This window comes from Chiloscyllium plagiosum, chromosome 9, assembly GCF_004010195.1.
Source record: "Chiloscyllium plagiosum isolate BGI_BamShark_2017 chromosome 9, ASM401019v2, whole genome shotgun sequence".
Classification (NCBI taxonomy): Eukaryota; Metazoa; Chordata; class Chondrichthyes; order Orectolobiformes; family Hemiscylliidae; genus Chiloscyllium; species Chiloscyllium plagiosum.
Window position 1 is genome coordinate 45,937,168 of NC_057718.1, and position 16,978 is coordinate 45,954,145.

Genomic DNA, 16,978 nt, shown 5'->3' on the forward strand with positions numbered 1-16,978 from the left:
GTGACAAGAAACAGCAACAATCCAATGCTCTTGCTGGCTTCCCCACTGTTTTGCCAAATATATGCATGTACAGATCGTTACTGATCATCAAATTAATGGTGCATATCATCTATGCAAGCTTTCATTCCTTAATTTGCAGGTGATCTGTGCTAAAAAAAAATAACTTTGTGGCGAAGGCAGGGTCAACTCTGACTGCTTCATCCTTACCAGTTTAGTGCGCTTGGATGCTTAAATGGGCTACTTGGTTGCAAGGCTGTCTTTAGGGAAATTATTACTATGGTTCGCAACCATGACTCATAACCCCATTGCAGAACCCACAGGTGTCAGCAGAATGCAAGTACAATCAAGCACACAAAGCAATGCAATTCATTACAGAGCAAATGAACATTCTTTTCAAGCAACAATTTCAGTGTCATAGAGAAGTATTAAAGTATGACTCATCCAAAGGATGCAAATCTATTGTGGTATGTTGCATAGTGCAAAACCAGAAGTGCCTACCTTGAAATCAGTGAGGCATGGCCCTGAGCCATTGTTAAGGATGAAACAGAACTCCAATAGCCTGCAAATGCTGAGCCAATCCTGGCACAGGAGTTTTGCAAAAATCTAATTCGTACACATTTCAGCTAAGGGAATTTCCCATGGTAATGTGATTATAGTCATCTACTTGTCCTACCCTTTCGAGGTTACTATGTATACTTAGCAATTCATCACTGCTAACATAGATAGAGGTATAAAAGGGAAATAAAGAAAGAGAAAAAGAGATTTGGCTATGCCCATTGGAAAAGCTGTCTCTGTTTAAAAAGAGAGATTAAAAATGCACAAATTCTAAACAAATGTAAAATACATATAGAGTGAGTGTTCTATTACACATGCTGGATGAAATTCAACGTAGGAATGAAAGTCAAGTGGATGATGATTATTCAGCAGCCCTTTTTACACCCTGTTGGATCACTGCTTATTTTGTGCTGATCAAATATCACCTCTAAATTATTTGTTGGGGAAGGTGGAAACAATGGTTTTGATTCCATATTATTTGACTGGATGTATCCTGTGGACTATTTCTGAAACCAATTAGTTTCAGAACATCACCCTTGTGGCAATGGTGCCTGTTACAAGCTCAGAGGACAACCTGTACTGTTTCTTTATAAAAGCAAAGTACTGCAGATGCTGGCAATCTGAAATAAAATGTGTTGGAGAAACTCAGCAGATCTGGCAGCATGTGGAGAGACAAACAGCCTTGCCCACCGTGCCTTGTGGGCGGCACGGTGGCACAGTGGTTAGCACTGCTGCCTCACAGCGCCTGAGACCCGGGTTCATTTCCCGCCTCAGGCGACTGACTGTGTGGAGTTTGCACGTTCTCCCCGTGTCTGCGTGGGTTTCCTCCGGGTGCTCCGGTTTCCTCCCACAGTCCAAAAGATGTGCAGGGTCAGGTGAATTGGCCATGCTAAATTGCCCGTAGTGTTAGGTAAGGGGTAAATGTATGGGTGGGTTTCGCTTCGGCGGGTCGGTGTGGACTTGTTGGGCCGAAGGGCCTGTTTCCACACTGTAATGTAATCTAATCTAATCTAATCTAAACAGAGTTAATGTCTTGAATCTGATATGACGTTTCTTCGGAATGGAAGTGTAAGTCAAATAGAGTGAGTGTGAGGTGGCATTTACCCTGGCAGAATGGAGGGGGCCATTGACCTTCTTACACTGTGGAGCATTCCTCTGGACAACTGAAATTGACCTGGATGGCAATCATAGGCCAGGTTAGCAGGGTCTGGTGGAGTAGTTACCACAGCCAGTCCTCCTCTGCAAAACCCATCCACCCAGGTTTCTGGGTCCCTGTCCACAAAGTGAAGCACCAATTTACGCATTGAACTGTTCCATTAAGGAAGAGCTTATATTTCTGGCAGGGGATTCTGATCAGGGCTCCTTCATAAATACGGGGTTTACTTTAAACCTGACAGGTTCCTCATAGTGCAGGATTGTTGGGGAAAGGCAAACAGGCCCCCTTTCTCATTCACGGGATATGGGCATCACTGGCTGGACCAGAATTTACTGCCAATCCTTAATTGCCCACCACATTTGGTTTGTTGCCATATTCTGTTATGTCAATGTTCAACATTGCCGACAGTTTACTGATGGTTACTGCATCATTGCTGCAACTCTCACCTTTTTTAGGAACCAGGCAAAAACCATTTGCTATCAGTTTATGACCAATGTACTTGATCTTAGGCATCTTTGATTGCATTTTGTTCATATTCACCTGACAAGCACTGATTCATAGTCACACTAGATTTTGATCATGATCAGCAATGGCTTTTCCCATTGTATCTTTGCATCTATAAACTAGCAGATCTTCCACTATACCTTATCATGGGGCTGATCACCAACTATCTCATTCTGACTGCATTGGCATGTCTCTAAAATTGTGGAAATGCCAAATATCATGTGCATCTATCTGTATTTCCTAACTGTTATCCAGAATATAGTTAAAAGCTACTGGTTTAAACCAGTTTCACTTGCCAGTAACCATGCTTTACCTCTTTATTTTTGGCCTTTGCCAATGGTGGCAAACTTTCTTCAATGGCTGACCTGGGGTAATGAGATCTTTTTCAGATCCTTTAGTTTGATGCATACTCTCAGCTTTCCAAGTTGATTCTCTGTTACCATGCTTCTAATCAAGTCTGGCAAGCTGTAACACTCTTGATGACTCAACTTTCTTCAGGTTTCTATTCTGTCTTTCAGGCTGCAGGCTGGCCTTGGTAGCAGCAGGAACATTCTACAGCAGATGCTGACTTGGTCTAACACTCTCATCTACTTCAAGATAATGTTCTTCAGAAACACAACCTGAAACAGATAACACATTTTTGTACTCGGGTAGGATCTGTTCAATGGTCAATATTTTGATGTACTGCAATACATTACAAATCTCTTTTGGAACATTAGAATTTACCAGTCCGAGTTTTAGCCTTGAGCAGTGAAGAGTTAATGTTACTTACCAGAGATGATCTGGAACACCATATCTTCATTCTGCTTTTGACATTGGGTTCTCAGAGTAATTGTCCTCTCAGTATTGTGCCATCATTTAGCTTTAATCTTACTTTGAATTATCATGTTGAGTGATTTCACATAGATCTACAAAGTTCACAATGTTGCATGATGCACTGATGTTTAACAAACATTTCTATTGACTTGATGTTCCACTTCCACAGTTATCATTTGAGCAATCACAAGCTATTTATAATCATCAACCTGACTGAACCAATCTGTCTCTATAGTGTAGAGTTATTTGCTAAAGTCCTTTACCAATATCTTAGCAGTAGCTTTCTGTACCTTTGTTGTATTTCCGTTGAGCCAAACTCTTGCGGGCAAAATGATTCAGCCTCTTGCACACTGCTTTCCCTATGCTGTACATGGATTCTCCTTTGTGTGATATCCTCCACAGAATTAGATTCCTCCCATTTGTCCATGATCTATTTGTTCTCTGCCTGTAATATCAAGCAGCACAAACTAAATCCTAGTCTATTCTACCATGATTACATCCTAGCTGCAACTGCAGCTTCTGCACATGTAGGTCTTTTTCCTGAGTTTGTCCTCTTATTATTTACACTCTTTCTTTTGGATTTGTTTTGCCTAATACATTCCTGTCTTTGATTATATCATCTTTTAATTATGCAACTTCAGGGGATTTTGCAAGCTGTGTTAATATAGTTACATATTGAGCAATGCACTCTTTTCCACCTTGGCCCCACAATCCATCATAAATTACATTCACAAGTGGTTGAAATAATTCAAAATTTATGCTGTCCACTTTTTGTTTGGAGAGATTTGGTGTGAAATTCAGTCTTTAGCAGTCTCTCCCCAACAGTGTCAAATATTTTCCTACTTATAGTACTGAGTGTAATTCTTGCTGAGTGGCTTACTTAATTTCCTGTTTGTTTGAGTGTTGTTGTGCACCATTAGGTTGTTTTGGAATTTGCAGTTCCCGAAGTGTCTTAATTCTCACATCAAGCTATCACCTACAATACCTTATCATTACATTTTCTATCTTGTTGGATTTTCACAAACAAGAAAATACATTCATAGATGAAGAACATTTTATCAAAAAACTTTACATTTTATAAGTTCAAATTCAATGAGTTGCCTGGTACTGCTGAAAATGTGAACTACTTATACAGGAAGTCTGTGATAAAGGAGCTCTGCATAATGTCTCTGCTTTTAGAGTGAAAGACATTTACAATTTGTTTTACTGCTTACATTCACCCTCCTTTTTTAAAAATAATCTCAATAAAAGCCTGTTTTACAATCCCTCAAGCTGACAGTGCTAATACAATCACCTAAATCCAGAGTTAGAGAAATGAAAATGGTGAGGATTAAATTTTATGAAACCTTTCTTTGGAGCATTTTTGAATTTTGTGTCCCTTTAAATTGGATCATAACCATGTTGCATGCAGCTTAACTCCAGACGGTGTGCTTTCACTTTTATTCCCCTCCATAGCAGGCTTACAGTATTAAGTGAAAGTCCATAAAGAATGTGTGCAGCAGCGATCGTTAATACTATAAGCCTGATTGTTAAGCTCAAACACTGAATTGGGTGCCGGACTTAGAAAAATATGCTTGCTGTGTCATAATTGTTGCATGCATAGGTGCAATCTCTAACTGCACAATTAATATATACATGTACACATGAGTGAGAATATGGTCCAGATTTCCACATGTTGGATTTCCTCTATGGACAGTAAGAGACTGATATTTAGATAGGGCTTATTTATTAAAACATGATTTCATGTAATTTTTAAATACGTAAGCATTTCCTAAGAATTATTACTTATAAAATTGTCTTTAATGCAATATCCTTCTTGTGACGGCTCAAAGGATGGCAACTTGAAAATGTAAATATATCAGAGATCCTTAGATCTGTGATCATTAGAATATCACCCATAGCAGCCAGGTTTCAACAGAAATAGCTTTCCACTTCCAACATAAGTTTAAAATCTGATTTAGAAGCTTAAAAATCCAAATAAAACATACATTACCTAATAAAGCAAAACATGTCAGTAAATTTGCAAATAATTTGTTATAAAATTTCATGCCCAACCAAGCACAGTCCAGATTTAAAAGTTTTTGTCACAGTTCATTTTATCAAATAATTAGTTCTTTAAAATAAACAGAAAAAGTTACATAATAAAAGTATTTACTTATCACAAAATGAATTTTATTCTAAAATGTATTGTTTTTTCACAGGTATGTCTGACAGCTAATAATTATATTAATGAACTGAATGTTAATTAAAAATTGGAAGCAATTTAGTTGTAACCATTGACTTTGTGTTAAAACATTTTGTTTGGACACTGAAATGGAAAAGATATAATTTGGTACATTAAGTTTTTTTATTCAAGTTCTGTTCCTTCACCTGATAAAGAGCACATGCCTGAAATGTCGATTCTCCTGCTCCTTGGATGCTGCCTGAGCTGCTGTGCTTTTCCAGCACCACACTCTCGACTCTGTTCCTTAGCCAACCAATCCAAACCTCAACCTACTGCTGAACCAGAATCTCTATAACAGTAGCTCTCTTTGCCTTGCCTCATCTCATCCTTGCCTCTCTGTTATCTCTAGACTCAACTATTCCTACATTTTTCTGGTTGACTTCCCACTTTCCACTGTTCAGAAATTTGAACTCATCAAAATCTTTGCCACCCATATCCTGATGCACAGGTCCTGTGCATCCATCACTCCTGTGCTCACTGACCTACACTGACATGGCCAAACCTGATTTGAACATTTTCAGTCTTTGTTTTCAAATCCCTCTGGTGCTTCAACCCGTATTATCCCTGTAATCTCCTCCAAGTCTCCAAAATGACGTACTAAGTTAAAGGTGCTGTACAAATGTAAGTTATCATTGTTTAAAGTTTTAAAACTGGAAGAAAGGGACCTTTTCTTGCTCACAACTATGATCAGAGATTCATGAGGGCATTTATTTGGAACCAATAGTGCTTTATGTTAACACAGTTAACATGGTATTATTATCCAATTTACAACAATCAGCTTTTATGATTACTGAGTAAGATTAAAAGTTTTCTATAATGTATAATATTGGATGAAGAGAATATAATCTAGCGAAAGGAACAAAACTTGTAATAATCAAATAATTTCACAATATACAGTACATAAGAATGGCATTTGGCTGTTTGACTCTACACCAACTTTTGGAAAATAATTCAGTTAGTTCCACATCTGGTCTCCTTCCCCAATCCTTTGCAATTATTTCTACTTCGAGTGTTTGTCAAATTCCCTTTTGGATGCTGCCACTAATTCTGGATCCACATCCTATCAGACAGTGCATTCCAAAGTTAAACCCCCAGAAAAATGTTTTTCTTTATGTCACCTCTGATTCATTTGCCAATTTTTGCCTTTCAGTTATTCACCTTTCAATCATAGCAAACAATTTCTCTTTATGTACTCTATCTAAACCCGTCAAGATTTTAAACCTCTCTATTAAATCTCATCTTACTGTTGTCCAGCGTATTATGTAACTGTAATCCATTAACCCTAGAACCATGCAAGCCAATTTCTTTTGTTCCATTTCTAAAGCCTTCAAGTCCTTCATAAAATAATGTGCCCAGAATTGGATGCAACACACCAACTAGAACTGAATTGTTGTTTTACATCATTTTAGCATCACTTCCTGGCTTTATCACTCAATGACATTGATTTTAGAGAAATCTGTAGGAATCCAGAACCATTTGAAAATGGTAAGTGGGCCCATATTTCTGAGATCCTTGCCCCTAATCACAGCACTGTCAGTTTTCACCAGCGTGGATAAGAGCATGGATAGCAAACTTACATCCTGCACACCTGACCTGGATGGCTCCATATTGGAGAAGAAATTGGCCCTTAATCAGGCCAACTGGTTGAATACTGCTGGTGGATGGGGTTCGTGGTGGTGGGGGGGTGGGCGGCAGTTTGACAACGTCAGCATCCTCACTTTTTATGGGGAGGAAATAATCTATCCAGAGAAGAGCGTGACCATTGATATGGAGATGGGATTCTTCAAGGGCCAACTCAGTACCTTGTTCCTGCTTTCTCCTCACACCCTTTGATCCCTTTAGCTCTAAGAATTACATGTAAATCCTTCATGAAAACATTCATGCCCCAACCATCTTTTGTGGCAGAAAATTCCATAGACAAACCACTCTTTGGGTGAAAAAATTTCCCCTTAGCCCACATTCTTAGCCTGTGAGCCCTGGTACCGGAATCCCTGGTCATTGGGAACATGCTTCCTGCATTTCACCTTTCAGTCCTGGTGGAAATTTTTAGGTGTCTATGAGATTCCTCATCACTGTCACCATTCCCTTAGTAATCCATTGCAATGAACCCCATGCCCAGTCTTAATTTTCCCACTTCTATCTGGAATCCACTTCTGTGCCCTGACTATTACTAAGCAAACCTCCAGAACTGTCTCGACAGAACAGCCACGATTAACCACAGCCCTTTGCCAGACTAATGTCCCAATAGCACCTCAACAGACCTGTAATATTGAATATTGCTGAGTATCGCACGGTTAACCCACTTGGTTTAAAATTTAAACAAAGTCTGGCAATTAGCTGTCAATTGTCATTGATTATTGCATATCCTTTGGCTAAACTTCTACCAATCAGAATCCACATTTGCAAACCAATCTTGGTTAGTTTCTATGAAATGAATGTTGGTTTCCTCTTGAATTGGTATTCCTGTAAATTCTCCTGATGAGTGCAAGGTGAACAATTTTCACAAAATGTGTATTTTTTCAGCATAATTCAAGTTCTGTATTACCACTTGACTATTTATATATCTTTGAATTGGTTGCGCTTGACCTGCAGAACTGACTGTGGCCCAAATCCCAAATTGCAAGTATACAGATCCCCAGACTCTGGGAATGCTTGACTGATAGCGGCCAGCCATTGCATTGGCATTAGATGAGCCACTTGACTGAAAGTTATTGTATTCCCTGATTGACCATAGTCTCCCTTCAACCCTACAAATAAATCCTCCCTTTCAACTTTCAGTCATGGTCACTTGCTTCAAGCAAATATTTGCCAAGTTAACTACTGGCCCATAATGCAGATATGATGTTAATGCAGTAAGATGCCAGACAGTGACATGTGTATCCTGTGAACTGTTCAATATTCTCCAACTTAACAAGCAGCCTGCCTCTCCCTCTTCTCCAAAAAAGTAACATAAATCACAGATACTGACAGCTTGTAACAGAGCACTGAAGACCCTGTGCTCTAAGAAAGCAATGTGAGCCACGCAGAGGTGGGCACCTGGTAAGTCAGTGCTGAATTCAGTGAGAGTGCACTCAGAAAGCAATGTGAGGTATACAGAGGCTGAGAGGCTCCAAGTAAACATGATGTGAGTCATAACATGCAGATGCATGAGATGCATGTGTATCTCTCTTCATGTAAGATCATCTGCAGAAGCATGTAACTGATAGGTGTTGCAGAGCAACAAAGGGAATGAAGAAGGGTTATGCGAGTTGAATTTGGGGCAGACATGATGATGTCGTGAAGCTGGCGGTTTGCTGATGTGTCGGTGCAGATTTGCGTGAATGAACTGTCCAGCAGAAAGGTATCCATGGACCATGCAGGGATGTAGTTGTAAAGAAGCACTTGGATGATAACCAAGTTTACCCAGTTTACCCAGCTACTCCATCACTGTATTCCTGCATGCTCCACAAGTACCAGTCTCTTCCACCTTCATGTACATAAGAGAAATTATCAAACTGGCAGCCTCAGAATATCACCCCAGTGCTTTTGGACCAACTCTCACATCACAGCAGCCCCCTTACAGACCTTACTTCAGAGCTTACAGTCAGTTAGGCCTTGCATGCTTCTACCTTGTGTTTTTGCACACGTGGACACAAATGTATGTTGAAAATGTGTTGCTGGAAAAGCGCAGCAGGTCAGGCAGCATCCAAGGAACAGGAGAATCGACGTTTCGGGCATAAGCCCTGTGAACAAATGTATGTTCACAGGATGACGCATATGTCTTCTAGCTTGCTTTCTTAGAGTTGGCATTTACTATGTGGCTGGTGGCATTTTGCAGCTTGCATTTCTGTTCAGTGCAAGCTGGCAGCTTATAGCAGTTGCAAGTCCTGAACAGTCAAGAGGCTGGATATGTTTCTGTATGCATGGTGCTATCTCAGTGTTACACTTACAACACATACCAGCAGCTTCCACAACCATCACACTGCATGTGCTTCAACCAAATGTCCATGTCTGAAAGTCAAAGTCCTTCTGGAGTCGAGGGGGACTATGTCATTTGAGGATTGCTACCATGCTCAGTGCAGGGGCTCATCCTATCTCAATCCAATGGGTTTGCCACAGTCAGGCATATCATTGGTCTTACTAGAGTTCAGAAGTCAATGCCTTTGAAGACCAGGAACTGGGTAATGGTCAGTTCTGTAGGTCTAGTGCAACTAGTTCATGGATCACAGGAATGTCAGGTGGGCGCTATGGTGACATCCATCTGAGGCTACATCATGTGCGGTCAGGACTGTTCTCCCAGGTCAGTCCAGGAGCTGGGCCAAGATCAGTCCTGTGGGTCAAGGTATTAATGGTCACAGGGTGCATCAGGAGGTCTCCATACACTCCTGTGGAAAACGAGGTGCTCAAGTTGGGTGTTTGGCTCATTGAACTGGGTTATTGAGGGAATTATAATGGTCATAGGGACAATTCCAGAGAGAAGGGTGGAGTCTCATAGTGCACAGGAGGGAACTTTTAAACAGTTTTCAATCAACCTAGCCTCCATATGAGGAGAATGAATAGCCAACAAATACATGGCCATTTGCAAAGGCATTAAAAGTATTATAAAGGGGCTGAATGGAAAGGGGAGGAGGCTCAAAGTGACTAAAAGTGACATAGGGCTGTAACACAACAGAAAATGTGAAGGTTGGGGAGATCATTAATTGTCTCTCACAGGGACACAAAATTCAACCAGAGCATAACCTCTGTTCTCCATTTTGAATATAGCCCTTTAATCGTAACTATGCCATCATCGCATCAAAGTTAGCTACCCAGAAAAAGAGACAAAGTAGCTGCTGCTGCATGTAGAGTAAGTGGAGTAAGTCTTTCTCTTCAGTAGTGTAGTATGATGATTGTGTGTGAGTCACTGTGTGGGGCAATTGTATGAATCATGCATCCACTGGTTCAGTAACGCCACCCGTCTGCCATTAAATTGGATTCAATTGAAAAGTCATTCTTTCGGCAACTATAGACATTGCAAATTGAGACCTCAAGCAATCAATATCATGAAATACTTTGCATTAATTAGCCCTGCCATCATGTCAGATAGACAATGCTATGCAGAAGCACACTTTACCACTTCACCCGACTTTACCATTTCTGCATTGATTTTCTTATCAGACATCGGAAAACCATGCTTTGGAACTGCAACATTTCACACCAAACTGCATGTATGTGACATTCATGGGTGATTTTTGTTCTTGGGTGGAGACGCAGTCACAGCAGAGAAGTGCTTGCATTTAACTCACCCAATGTAGCGTTTGTAATTTGGTTCAGCAACATTTATCTGCATTGGGTTTCAGAGCTCAGAGTTTCAAATCAAGGCATGGCATCAGCCTCCTTGTAAAGATAAAGCCTCCATGTCACAATGTGTGAGTCCATAAGATGTTGTTTAATTGTGCTTGATGTTAGGAATCTGGAAAAGTCCAGCTGACATGCTGTTCTGTTTCTGACATCTTCCACAGATTATCTGCTCCCTGAATTGAGATGAAACCAGCTCTCAGAAGTTACTTTGTGGCTTTGTTAACTATGAGATTCCAGCATTAAAGAAGACTTCAATTGGAAGACCAGCAACAAGAGGAGCCTCCAGAGGCTGTCATACTGGATGGAGAGAGACAGCTGAAGATCAACCAAGAGGAAGATGAGAGTGACCACCACCTGAATATTCAGGTTTCGCTGTCATTATCTACTGCTGTCAGAAACACAATGTAGGCACAGACTGAGGATACTGTAGGTCATCATCACCAAGCTGTCATCAGTTGGAGTAGAACTTGTACTTGGAGGGAACAGAATGCCATCCCATTCTGTACCTGTCAAGGGCATAGTCGCCTTGAATGTTTATGCCAGTAGCTTATTCTAGTAGTAACTGGACACTTGTGTGGCATCACGGTCCAAAAATGCATCCAGGATGTCACTGGTTCCATTTTCTCCAGATTACATCAGTTTATATCCTTCTCTTGTGGAGAATCAAACAGTGGAATTCTTTACCATCAGCAGAAATGGGGGACTGACAGCATTCCTCTAAGGATAAGGACATTGATGCAGAGGCACATGCAAGCGTTCTTGGTAGAGCTATACATCTTTGAGCTTGCGAGGCCAGACAGAACATCATTGAATTCTGCTTTCAGGAAGAATAAGCTGGGCTTTGATTTCCTTTCATTGTGTTACTTCCTGTAGGTTATACAGCAATGAGTCCCTGGTCACTCCACAGTACTGTGGACCTGTTTGCCTGCAGATTCCTTGAACTTTTCTATGGATGAATAAATGTTTTGTTATCCATATGATTGTACTTGTGCCAACTTGAACTGACTTAACTGGAAATAATTTGTTGTTTAGAGACCCCCTTTAGTATTCTGGAGATAGAAGCAGTCAGTGAGACAGGGCAGTTACATTGCATGGCATGATACTATGTCCAGATGGCTTTTAAGACTTCAGATCGCATATTGAGTGTTGTGCATGATTGTGTGAAAACTGCATAGATTACATATTGAAATATAAATTGGAGAATTGAAGTTTGCATTCTTAGTTTTTTTTTGACAATTCAAAGGAAAAGTGAAACTATGTGGTGTTCACTCATTAGTTAGGTAAGAGCATGTGACTTTTGAAAGAAGCTGAATTTGATACCTTGTGAGACTAAGTGGTACCAGGCACCTTTGGATTCAACAGCTTCTATAGAAGTATTAAGGAACAGTTTTGTCACAGTATTGAAGGACTGGAACAGTTGAACTAAGATGTCCAAAAGCCTTCAAGCTAGCCAGATCTCTCTCTTTTTCTCCTACAGTGGAATAAAACAAATACAAACAGATATTTCAAGAAAAGAATTTCTACCTCAAGCAAAAGGCCTAGGTCCAATTAACCAGCTGCAGAATAGAGAATCATCACAGTCAATAATGAAGTGATATTATTGCCAAAAAACAAACCAAAAAACTCTGAGTACGTCACCTCATTCACTTCTCTTTGGTTGTTTGGATTCTTGATCCACAGACTTTGTTCCTTTTTGCCTACATTTTCCACACATGACAATCCTGTAAAGCAGTTTGTCTTGCCTTTACTGTCCATCCAATTGTAAATTAATGTGTGTGTGTTTGAATTTAAAGGGCTTAGTTTGCATATTAGTAATTAATAATCAATCTTAGACACTTACTGAAGTATATTTATTTACAATAAATATGCTTTTTGTTTTCATGTTCATTGATGAAACCTGTTGTGAGTTTCATTTATCTTATATATTGGTCACAATCAACATTAGCCAGCTTTGAGATTAAATTGGTCATTTACACATTTCTGACAACACGTGAATAAAAGGCTTGATTTTTTGCGCACTCTTCCCATTAGGGTTGTGACAATAGGCAGCAGTTTGGGAGCAAATGTAAGGCACCTTCATTACATATTTCTATTGGTTGGCTCTCAATGCATCCAACTTCACATAGTTTGGGAAATTGCAATAAAATTCTTGATCATCCTATAGGATGGTATCTAACCTAACAGAGGTGATGCTTTATGCACATTTTCTTGGCAGGCTACCAAGCTATGAGGAAGAGTGGAGATGTGAAAAGTAAACGTGAACGTTACCATAGTCCCAGAGGACTATATGCTGCTCTTTCATCAGACACAGATGACAGTTAAACCTGAGGGTTACTATGCCCCAGACCAGAAATGAAGTTGAGAAGGTTGGGCTGTCATTGTGAACTCAACTAGCAGGGCAATTGTACGAGTCTAGATTAGAGTGGTATTTGCACTGTTAACATCAGCCAATTGAACTAATTGACCTTCCCATCATATACCTCCCAGGTTTAAATGGTAGTACACCCACTTCTAAACCTGAAACAACAATGCAAAGTTGCTTCAGATTTGTGTGGAATTATCATTGATTTCTTGCTCTCATTCATAGGCTCGGTGCACGTGTGGATGATCAATACAGGCCAGGCTATATCATGATCACTTCACATTGCTTGTAGCCTCAGTATTGTCCACATTAAAGTACAACATCTTGGCTACAGTCATCAATGTGACAGTTCAAAGATCTCTGTCATCTGATGCGAGCTGCAGTCAAGGAGTTGATTGCTTGTCAGACCTGAGTAAAGCTCATCCATGGCAACTGCTTTCATCCTTGGGATTCCTGAAGTGGATGTTCATATGTCAAATGGACAAATGGCAAATATTCCATGTCAACAGTAAAGAGAGATAGGTACACATTTCAAAATTTTGACTGAACATATATTTACAAATGCAGCTGGCCACATATATTTGTGCCCTTGGTAAGGCTTTTCTTCCTTTCCCTCTCATTATACATTAATGCAGTCCAGGACTCCACAGCCGTCATGAATGGAGTTTGCTCAATAGTTGACCTGTTGGGTTGGGAGATTTGGCTAGTCATCCACTACGGCATTTGGATCAGGAGCACACAAGCCCACTAGGAGTGTCCCGATCAGATGCAGGTTCACCATCCTCGATTGGACCTCTGCAGACTTTGGCATCATGAGTGATGGGTGAAAGGGCAGGGCAGCTCCAGAGCAGCCAGCTTCTGGGTGTTCTGTGTGTCGCTCCTCCTCCATCTGGGTGATTATTACTACCAACATGTCTCCCTGAGAGGAAGGGGCACTTGGAGTGAAGTTGAGGTCCTCTATCGTCCTCTCATTTTGCCATTGATGCTGAGTATCAATGGTTCTAGCAATGTAGGGCAGTCTGTTCACATCCCTAGCAGATACTGTGTGCTGGACCTGGGTCTCTGTAGTAGTGGCCAACCCTGTTCATGGAAGCAGCCAGATGCATATATGGAGGATCCACCTTCTTTGCTGTAATAATTCAGTAATTCATAACAGTGATGATGCCATGATCACAATTCTCAAAAAGCTCCCCTGCTTTGGCATTCTTACTTGACCAACTTCCTTCCAAAACATTTGATCCAGCAAAGGTCCGTTCCTTGTTTGGAAGTATCAAAACAATTCTCCTGAGCACACTTCCAATACTTATCCCATTCTCTTCTTTTAACAAAACCATTGCTGCAACCGATATTGAGATAGTCAAAGTCTCCTTTATCGCCATTGTATAAGTCAAGAATCTCTCAGATTCCTTGAGAAATCTGCTTGTCTATCTCTTTCCCATTATTTGGTGGTCCTTAAAATACACAAGTTATATTTCCATTAATTTGCATAAATCATGAGCACAGAATGCCCTGAGATGACTTCCAGGCAATTAAATCTTTTCTAAGCATAGTCACTGTTTTTGATATCAAAAATATTGCAGATATTTCACGTGATGCAATCTCTCAGAAATAAGGATATGGTAATGACCAGATAATTTGTTTTGGGTGTTGGTTAAAGGAGAATTGTGAGCTCAGACTGCTGTGAACTCCAATATACTCTTCTTTTGAATAGTATGGCGGGATCTGTTATATCCACCTGAGAAGGTAGATACAGTCTCAGTTTAACAATTCATCCTCCAATATTTGTCAGTGCAACACTTAAGTGTCAGATTAAATTCTGTTCACAGATTTTGAACTATGAGCAATTTGATAATATTTGTCTGCACACATAAAAACCTGAGCTAGTCCAAACTCACTTCGGCCCTACACAAGAATTGTTATTGGCCAAACCAAACCTTCTCAAAATATATTAAGGAGATAGTCTCGGCCCTAACTTTTTCCTGTTTTAAAGGTAAGGCATTGTGTTACAGATGCAGTTCGATTGTTCAAACTATGGACTTTAAGCAAAACACATTTTATCTATACACTACAGTACAGACAGCATAAAAATAAAATGAAAGAATTGGCTTAACTGTAACTTTATCAAAATGCTTTTAAAAAAAATATTAATACTAATTAGTTGCTCCAATAGTGTAACATCCTACAAACACACCCTTGGCAAAGGCAAATTCAGTATAATCTCACATCTAATTTTTGCTGCAGGAAGAGAACCCTAGCTTTTAGCTGTAACAGAGAGAGGAATAAAAGCTTCCACATCCAGCTTCAAGAGCCAAGCAAGTGCTAAAGTCTAAAACTAAAAATTCTGGTTCTGTGGGAGCATGACCCCATCCATTCAGGCTGCTTCTACTGTTCCAACTTTTAAAAAAAATTGAAGGCCTCTCAAACTGTATACTTTATTCATTTTGAGCAGCTCACTCAATACCTCTTCTCTCAACCTTTCTTTATAAAAATAACTAGGACAAACTACACTTCTTGAAATCATAGTATTGTCATTCCTTCACCCTTAAAATAATTAACCATAAATATACACAAATGGCTTTATTTTTAAAAAGCTTAAGTCATATACTATTAGTACACTGTAATACATTTACAGTACATTGACTCTAACATTACAAACATTCACTCAGAGTCCATTTTAGTCCATTTGTTCCCGCCACCAAATTTGCGACAATGGTTGGAAATTACATTCTCTTGCCCTGACATGTGGAAATTTTTCCCAATTGAATGGCTGCAATAATAAGCTCCATCTAAAAAGTGTGGAATTTTTATCCTTAAATTTTTCAAAAACTTTAAAGAGTAATGATCAGTATATACAATTATCTCAGATGCATTACTGGCAATATAAATGTTGGTAACGCCAACACAAATTTCAAGGCCTCCTTCTCAATTGTGTAATATTTCTGTTGATGATTATTCAACTTTCTGGAAAAACAACCAATAGGCCTTTCTATCTTATTGTCATCATCTTGCAAAAGTACAGCATTGACCCTCACATCACTTGCATCAAAAGCCACTTTGAATGGCTTTGCATAATCAGGTGTGGCTAAAGCTGAAGCAGTAGTGAATACAATTGTCAGGCTGTCAAACTGTTGTTTTTTGAAATGTGGCTACCTCATTTTTCATACCCAATGGCATAACTTTAAATTGGCATGATGAAAGCTGGAATGTCTTCACTCCTTCAGATAAAGGTACATGACAGTATCCTCTGAGTAAATCCAACTTTGAAATATGAGTTGTTTGTTGCACCTTTCAAATGTGGAATAGGATGTGGATCAGATTTTGTAATTGCATTGACTTTACTATAGTCCACACATAACCTTTGGGTACCATTTGGTTTTGGCACCATTACAATGACAGCGCTCTATTTACTGCAACTCATTTTGATTATATTGTCTTTTTTTAAACCTGTGCAAACATTAGATGTTAACTCTATAAGGATGTAGCTTAATTGGAGCAGCACTTCCTATATCTACATTACACATAACCCGATTAGTACTTTCCAGCTTATTTCCACATATCTCTCCATGTGATTGTAATAACTCTTTCTGGTCATTTTGATTTTCCTCTGGAAGGTAACTCAATGATATATCCCAATTTTTGACAACTTCCTCATCAATTTAATTCAAGCAATGCTTAATTCAGGATCATCTGAACTTGGTTGTTCACTCTGTGTTACAATGTAATACATTTTCCTTTTGCTTTCCTTCTCTGTCAAAATGCCTTTTGAGAATATTCACATGATATACTCTGTGAGATGTCTTTCTATCTGGTGTGCTTATCAAACAATTCACCACACTCAATTTTCTTTCTTGATAAGAGTCACTAAACCTTAAAGGGTCACCTACCACTGGGAGTAACATGAACACATGGTCTCCATGAACAAAATTACAAATTTTTCATCTCTTATCTGCTTTCTTTTTCATCACATGCTGTGCTACTTTTAAATGCTATCTAGCCAACACACCCACTCTATTTAATCTTTCCCTAAAATTTGAGACATTGT

The 16,978-nt window shown here is 39.5% G+C and overlaps 1 long non-coding RNA gene across 1 annotated transcript in view; it reads left to right on the forward strand.

Moving 5' to 3' along the window:
• The window catches only part of LOC122552833, a 158,747-nt gene extending 146,195 nt beyond the window's left edge, over nucleotides 1-12,552 (forward strand). Inside the window, exon 3 of the long non-coding RNA XR_006312517.1 lies at nucleotides 10,736-12,552. This is a non-coding gene — a long non-coding RNA (uncharacterized LOC122552833). The remainder of the gene's footprint in view (nucleotides 1-10,735) is intronic.
• Nucleotides 12,553-16,978: the final 4,426 nt, after the last annotated feature.